At 44.5% G+C, this 7,713-nt stretch overlaps 1 long non-coding RNA gene across 1 annotated transcript; it reads left to right on the top strand.

Moving 5' to 3' along the window:
• The first annotated feature begins 5,018 nt into the window (after positions 1-5,018).
• Positions 5,019-6,427, top strand: LOC122387270. Its single transcript, XR_006257540.1, has 2 exons — positions 5,019-5,169; positions 5,432-6,427. It is a non-coding gene; the product is annotated as an uncharacterized LOC122387270 (long non-coding RNA).
• The last annotated feature ends 1,286 nt before the right edge of the window (positions 6,428-7,713 follow it).

Here is a 7,713-nt window from a genome sequence, read left to right as displayed (position 1 = left end):
TCAGCGCAGATCTAACGATTTTTAAATGTTTGACTAAAACGTTCCTTAGCGTTAGCGCGCGGTGGCATACGCTGCTTTGCGCGCAGCAAGTGCCGCACTTTCAGCTGCCAAACTATTGCTTCCAAATAAAGTCGCTAAGAACAGCGAAGATCCCAAAAAGTAAACCAAAGTAAAAGTATAATATCTTGAAAACCGGTGAGTATTTTTCGGTGAAATTTGGTAGATATTCGTTTTCGCTCTTTCTGAACCGAGCGACGTCACTTTCATGCCAATTCATTAACTTTTTTGAAGGTGGGAGGGTCCCTTTAACCGTTCTCGAAATAGAACCCTCTATAGTTTTCGACACCCATGACCGGGCCATCCCGATTTGGCTGAAAATTGAATCACAGAGCCTTCTCAGCACGTTGATTCAGAAAATCATGGTATCTAGGGTGGGAATCTTTACCGTTCCCGAGATAGAACCCTCTAAATTTCTTACCACCCATGGCCGTGCCATCCCGATTTGGGATGAAAATTTCCTCACAGAGCCTTCTCAGCACGCTGATTCCGAAAATCATGGTCTTTAGGGTGTATTTTGTATTTTTTGTATTTATTCAACAGACCGTCAACAGGCACTTGACCCACTAAAAGACGGAGTCACAAGATTAACCCTATTCCTGGCGGGCTCCGCCGGGACAAGAAACTGGCGGGGGGGGGGCCGATTCGGCCCCCCCTTCCCTTCAGATCTCAAAAACTACACATCGCAGCGACAAACGGTAAACGGCATCGGATACGCACGGTCAAGATCTACAATTTTTACCAAGGTCATTTTCAGGTCAGGTCAAAGATGACGTCACAGGGGTCGAAAAAGTCAAAATGGCGGCGCTAGATATGGAGAGAGTTTTCTCGAATAACTTTCGAATTAGTCAAGATAGGAACAAACTAAGGGCATCATCGTGATCCTCTCGTCAATCCGCATCGAATGATATATATGTTGACCTCGAAAGGTCAAGGTCAAAGGTTGACTTCAGGTCACGTGACCTCGAGGTCATCATGTATATCATTCACTGAAAACAAGTTGAAAGAACGTTATGCAAAAGCATCTTAAAATATTCCACACTTAGGTTTTTAGGGTATTAGGGTACACTGGCTTAGAGGCGAAGCAGAACGTCTGGTTCATGAAGAACACACACAGTGTTTCACATAGACCGAACTCGAAGACACGTGCTGCTTCTTCGCGTGCAGTCTTAGCGGCCCCAGGGGGCTTCAACTCGACCAACATCGGTTCTTCTTCGTTCTCCCTAGTCACGTGATATTACGTCACACAAGGCGCGCGAAAGATAAACCTTTTGAAGGTTTTGCACGAACTAGCATCGGGTTTAAGAAGAAGGGGTTGTGGTTTATTCAGTGTAATGGCTTTCATCAAGACCACGCCCGCGGTACCACGTTCTAGCGTCCACCGGAACCGATCGCCATTTTTCGATCGCGTTGGATCACGCTTTGTGCAGTGACGAGCGGCTGGTGCAAGATTGGGTGAATGGCAAGTAATCGAAGAAGAACTGAAATAAGGTTAACTTTTGGCTTGTCAAGTGTTGTGTATTATTTATATTACTTGTGATTGACAATAATAAGCAATATCACAACGCTCTGCAAATGCATGGATGAATGCATTGGATGAAGACAATTCATATGCAAGACCAATCAATGCAGTAAGTACTTAAATGTTGTATAAATGCCCCATAGCTTAAATTATGCATGTGGTATTTAGACAAATCTTCCAAATGAAGATAAATCAGGAATAGAATCAGCTTGCCATTTTGGGGTCAACTGATTTAGGTATAAATTTGGCTGATTTTAATAAACATATGTTCTTGCTGATTAGTGCAATATTTTATCTAGCTGCACTTTATATGTTAAGTGCATTATTTTATTTTTGGAGTAGGCTCATGGTATCTGAAGTCAATCTAAGTTTCTTTACTCCCTGCCTGTTGAATAACGCATCCGCCCGACTCTTCATTCTAGGGGACGAGGCCATCTGCGCTCTGATTGAGGCCCTGGAGTCTGAGTAGAGCGTCCTGGCGTGCGGAGACGTCGACATCGTCGAAAACGCTGGCTTGAAGCTGGTGGTGGAAGGAGAAACTGTATGTTGTTTGGGAAAATGCGATATCGCCACCCGGCTGCTGACATGGGCTATAGTTCATACATACTGTGTTTGGGAAAACATCCACTTGCTAAAGCTAAAAATGTGTTCATATTTGTACAGAAAGCAACCCTGAGCGTGAAGGAATCAGCCTGAATAATTAAACATGCCCGAAAGGCTGTGGAATTCTTTGGCTTGGATGTGTAAGGCAAGTGACACGGCCGAGGGGAAAGCGTTCCTGCAGGCTGATTGCGGGCTGATCGCAGGCTGAATGCGGGCTGGTTGCGGGCTGATCGCATGGGCTGGTTGCGGGCTGGTTGTTCCTGACTGGAGACTTCCAGGCTGATTGCTCAGAGTAAAGAGGAAGGTAAATACATTTTAAGGTGTATCAAGTACTGTGTTTGCGCAGCAGATGTGACGGCGCAGGTGGATAGCCATGCATGGGAGGTTCAATAGAGGAATGAACGGGGATTTTGCAGTATTGCAATAGAACTGAAAGGGTTCTACAACCAATATTCAGAACACAGGGTGGTTTCCCTATAAACCTCAGGGACTTCTTCACAGACCCTTTGGAGTTCTTATCTAGGTGCTAAGAACGCTCTTATTTTAAACCCTAGACCTCATAAGAGTCTTTGGAAGAATCGTGTGGATTCTTTTGATGAGAATGCAAAGCCGTCTACGTGAAGAGCCATGGGGGTTCTGAAAAACGGTGGCATAACATTTTACCCCACAGGGGTCTAAATACCCCTGTACGTTCTTAACGTTCTTCCAAAGTGTTTTCAGTGTAGAGACCATAATTTTCGGAATCAGCATGCTTAGAAGGCTCTGTGAGCAAATTTTCAGTCAAATCGGGATGGCCCGGTGTTGGGTGTCGAAAACTTTAGAGGGTTCTATCTCGAGAACGGTAAAGATTCCACCCTGAGAAACTGAACTCTGAGATACTCTTATCCCGATTCCCCTTACGCGTGCCTATCCGACCGACGCGCACTGCAGCACTGTTTGCTGAGAGTCGCGCCCGAATCAGCACGGTCCAGAACGGGTTGGTCTGTCGTGTCGCGAGAGAGACAAACTCATTCCTCGCTCATTCCAAAGACGACTTTTTCACGACCAGCTTTTTTGCGTACAAAGCTCATGTCATCAAATACGTTGCAAACTTACCACCACCTCCGGGCTACTAGTCACTCTTGGTAGGTGATTCTTATTGATTTTATATTTTTTTGATTTTAAATATGTCTATTTTTAATGTTTTCTTATATTTTTCATTTCACTTTATACATTTTTACGTGTTATTTAAACCTATACATCGTTTATCTCTCAGTGTTCATATTTACTGTTTGTTCAGCTATTCTGGTTTACCTTGTATCATGATTTATTTCCCACCTTACATGGGATTTTAAAACTCATGCTCAGTGGTCGTTCACACATTTTTTCTTCATATTTTCAATTCATTGCCTATTTCATTGTATTGTTCAATAGGGTGGGAATCTTAACCGTTCTCGAAATAGAACCCTCTAAAGTTCTTACCACCCATGACCGGGCCATCACGATTTGGCTGAAAATTTGCTCACAGAGCCTTCTCAGCACGCTGATTCCGAAAATAATGGTCTCTAGGGTGGGAATTTTTACCGTTCTCGAGATAGAACACTTTAAGTTTTCGACACCTAAGACCGGGCCATCCCGATTTGACTGAAAATTTGCTCACAGAGCCTTCTAAGCATGCTGATTCGGAAAATTATGGTCTTTAGGGTGGGAATCTTTACCGTTCTCGAGCTAGAACCCTCTAAAGTTCTTACCACCCATGACCGGGCCATCCCGATTTGGCTGAAAATTTGCTCACAGAGCCTTCTCGGCACGCTGGTTCCGAATGCTGATTCCGAAAATAATAGTATTTAGGGTGGGAATCTTAAACGTTCTCGAGATATAATCCTCTAAGGCTTTTGCCACCAATAACACCCAGTTTTTGAGTCAGCATGCATAAAAGGCTCTGTGAGCAAATTTTCAGCCAAATCAGGAAGGCCCTGTCATGGGTGACGAAAACTTAAGAGGGTTCTGTATCGAGAACGTTTAACCCGCGCCCCGCTGGGGGGGGGGCAGAATCTGCCCCCCCCTCCCGTTTTTCGCCAATAACTTCTAAACGCGTTACGTCAGCGACGTCAAACTTTCAGTACCTTATCATACATCAATTTGACACGTTCCTTAAAAATTTGAGCGAAATCCGTCGAATTTTTTTTTGAGAAATTGACGTTTTAGTGACGTCATGTTCGCCATTTTCGCCTCAAAAATGGCAAACTTTCAAACGCCGCTAATAGTGATGTCAATTATTGAAAATCGGAATACCGATACCAAACCAAATACCAACCAAAACCGTGAGGAAATACCGAAACCGAACCAACCTACACTGAGAAACACATTTTAGAACTTATACTGATAGTACTCACCTGAGTACCTTCGATGGTTTCCATTTTGCCGCTTTGAGGAATTGGTCTTTCCCGAGAACTGTGCATGGTCTCCACTTCGGTTTCAGGAGTGGATTTGGTCTTGACCGAGATAGTTTAGTACTGGAAGTTGTCTAGCTACCCGTGTAACGCAAACAGTCGGTCTGCGGTGAGATTCGAACCAGCAGTCATTCGGTCAGAAAGGATGGTAAACTTCTCACTTTTTTCCTTATAGTTCTCGCAGCTGACGTGTTTTGACGACAGATGTCAGCACAGAAGGAAACTAAAAGCGTAGGTGGCGCTGTGTTAAGAGTAGAGCAGTTTGAAGTGCTGCGATTCCATTTTTGCTTAGGAAAATAGCAATTATTGATAAAAATAAAACATGTATTTTTCAGTAGAAGAAATAATTTTTAATGAAAAAGAGCCTTACTATATGACACGATGTTTATCGATTTTTACAGTTCAAACCAATTCAAATGGATATCCCTAAGGAACATCTCTATAATGCCTCAGTGCTTCCGGTCCTTCCTTTCTCGAAAGCACTGCGAAGGCTGCCGGCAGCGTGGTTGTTCCTTTCGCGGGTTGGTGTCTGGCGCACAGCGCGAACGTCTCATGGTGAGTTTGTTTTCTGTATTCTTTGTGTGCACTTAACAGCTTGAAAGTAACCACAGCAAAGGTAATTACTTACTCTGGGAGGTGGCAAAATCTGTGTGCCATTGCCCATTTTTGGGATATAGGTAGGTTGCGATTGCCATCTCAATCTGTTTGCCAGTGTTAGCAAAATCTGCTTAAATACCAGTTCGTGTGCTTTGAGGATATGGCTCAGAAATTAAGCGTTTCTGCCGTTTCTCTAATATTTGTCTTCTCTCCCTTTCAGAGCAAGAAGCCGTAGAGACGATGCTCTCAATGTTGGACACCGAAGTGAGGCAACTCATCGGGCACAACGCCAAAATGTCCCTGTTGTGTCCTGGCCCTGGGTCACGCGTGTCGCGCCTTGACAGCCGTGACCTTGAACGACCTTGACCGGCCGGGCCGGGCCGAGCGGCCGAGGGTCAGTATCGTCCGAGCGGCGCTGGTGTCAACACAGCTGAGTGCCGCGAGGTGAGGTGAGGCGTGTTCGCCGAGACGGTCCGGCCGCAGTGAAATAGTGAAATAGTGGTGTAATCGATAATATGCGTGGCGTGGCCAGTACGCGAGTGAGATTGACCCTGTGCGCGACACCGATTCAGAGACGCACATAAGTTAACACCGTCGTGTCGGATCGCTCGTACCGGTGATGGGAGACAACGAGCAGCTGGAGCGTCTGATGGCGCTCATGGTTCAGCAGTCAGCAGGCTGCCATGCTGGAGTAGCTCCTCCCCAGCCAGATGCAGCTACCAGCTGCGCAAACTGTCTAGAGCGGCCAACCGGCTGTCGTCGCCTCCGCCGCTCCTATGGCTAGACTTCGGTCTCACATGGACTGCCGTCGGTAGTGTTCACATGCCAGCCCATGCATTTTACCTGTATTAACTTTTTAATGTCTGTGCCTGTGTAACTATTGTACGTGCCTGTACTTAACAGTGTTTGAATTGTACATCGTTCGCACAGTCTGTGGACCGTGGGGAGTGCCGCTTGACATGCATTTTTGCACTTACCTGCATTCCGTGTTAAAAGTAAAGTAAAGGAACTGAGCTGTCGTGCACCGGGAGATATTATGGTCTCTTGCTAAACGACACAGTTGAAACCCAGCACGCTGGTCGGTACTGACTGGGGCGGCAAGCGAAAGGGTTTGGGCAGCTTTTGAAACAAAATGTTCGCATCGAATGACTGCATCGCATGTTCTGTTCCAGAGTGAGTTTTTTGACATCTGACACAATAAATATACATGCCTGTTATTTACCTTGTTTGTGCATGGAGGGAATGGGAAGGATCGAGAACGCGGATGCTGTGCCATGAAAAGCTGGCGCTCTACAGGGAGGGGAGAGGGGGGAATGGGTCGTGAGCGCGAATGTCGTGCCAGGAAAGCCGGCGCTCTTAAGTTGTAAAGTTCTCGGAGACCATACAGGATCATATTATGAGCGGGAATTGTGTTCGTTTATGATCTCATGACCTGGTAAAGGTTCTAATGGGAGATCTTCCCGCAGTATAAGAGTACCTTATCCGGGCAAAGTTCTCGTTCAAGATAGCACACCATTCTCACTCGAGAACGTTACGGGAAAAACCTGAGAACTTTACCAAACTGGAGACCAACAACTGTAAACAAAGTTCTCCCCAATTGAGGCTCTCATACAAGACCAGAACGACCCCTGCATGGTCTCCGAGAACCATGGATAGGCTTGAGTGTTTCTCAGTGTAGGAACATGAGGCAAATACCAAATTTATACCAATTTATCAGCCTCTTATATATTTGTGAGGGTTCATAATACCAACATAATACCAAAGATAGGAGGATTGAAATACCAAATACCAAGTTGGTATCGGTTTGGTATCGGTATACCAAAATGTTGGTATCCGATTGACATCTCTAGCCGCTAACATCTTCATTTTTAAAGGAATCAAGACGTAACAAAAAAAAGGTTATACGTGATTCTACTTTGTCTATCAAATGGCTATCTCGTTTTTTTTTGGAAATTTTGGATTTTGGCCCAATTTCTTTCAAAAACTGACTTTTTTTGGGAAGATATTTATGAAATCCAAAATTTTGACTGTATCAAAAAAACCGGAATATATGTCAAAGAAGTGGTCTATGTGCAGTGTGCACCTACATACCAATTTTTAGAAGAATCGGTTCAAAAATGTGGAAGTTATTCAAAATTTTATGACGTCACACGACACACAAAAAAAATTGGGAAAAAAATAATTTTTTGGCAGTTCTAGACCTCGTACGGAAAGAAAAATAGCACCATTCGATTCGCCGTGAAAAACTGCATCAGATAGACACCTTTTTAGGCCTTAACAACCAACTTCAAAATTTGACCTCACTTGACCTGACCTTGACCTGACCTCGACCTGAAATTTATCCAGAGGTGGTCCCTATCACTTATTGAGTGTGCCTATTGAATTCTATGAGTAAAATGACCCATAAAACATGTGTTGCACATGACCTTTTCTATATTTTGTTTTTGGTGACCTGACATGACTTTACCTGACCTTGACCTTGACCTTTGAATGACATTGTAT

The sequence above is a fragment of the Amphibalanus amphitrite genome, unplaced genomic scaffold, assembly GCF_019059575.1.
Source record: "Amphibalanus amphitrite isolate SeventyFive unplaced genomic scaffold, NRLGWU_Aamphi_draft 000279F_arrow, whole genome shotgun sequence".
Lineage (NCBI taxonomy): Eukaryota > Metazoa > Arthropoda > Thecostraca > Balanomorpha > Balanidae > Amphibalanus > Amphibalanus amphitrite.
The sequence above is the reverse complement of the archived record's forward strand: the minus strand, read 5'-3'. Positions and strand labels throughout refer to the sequence as shown.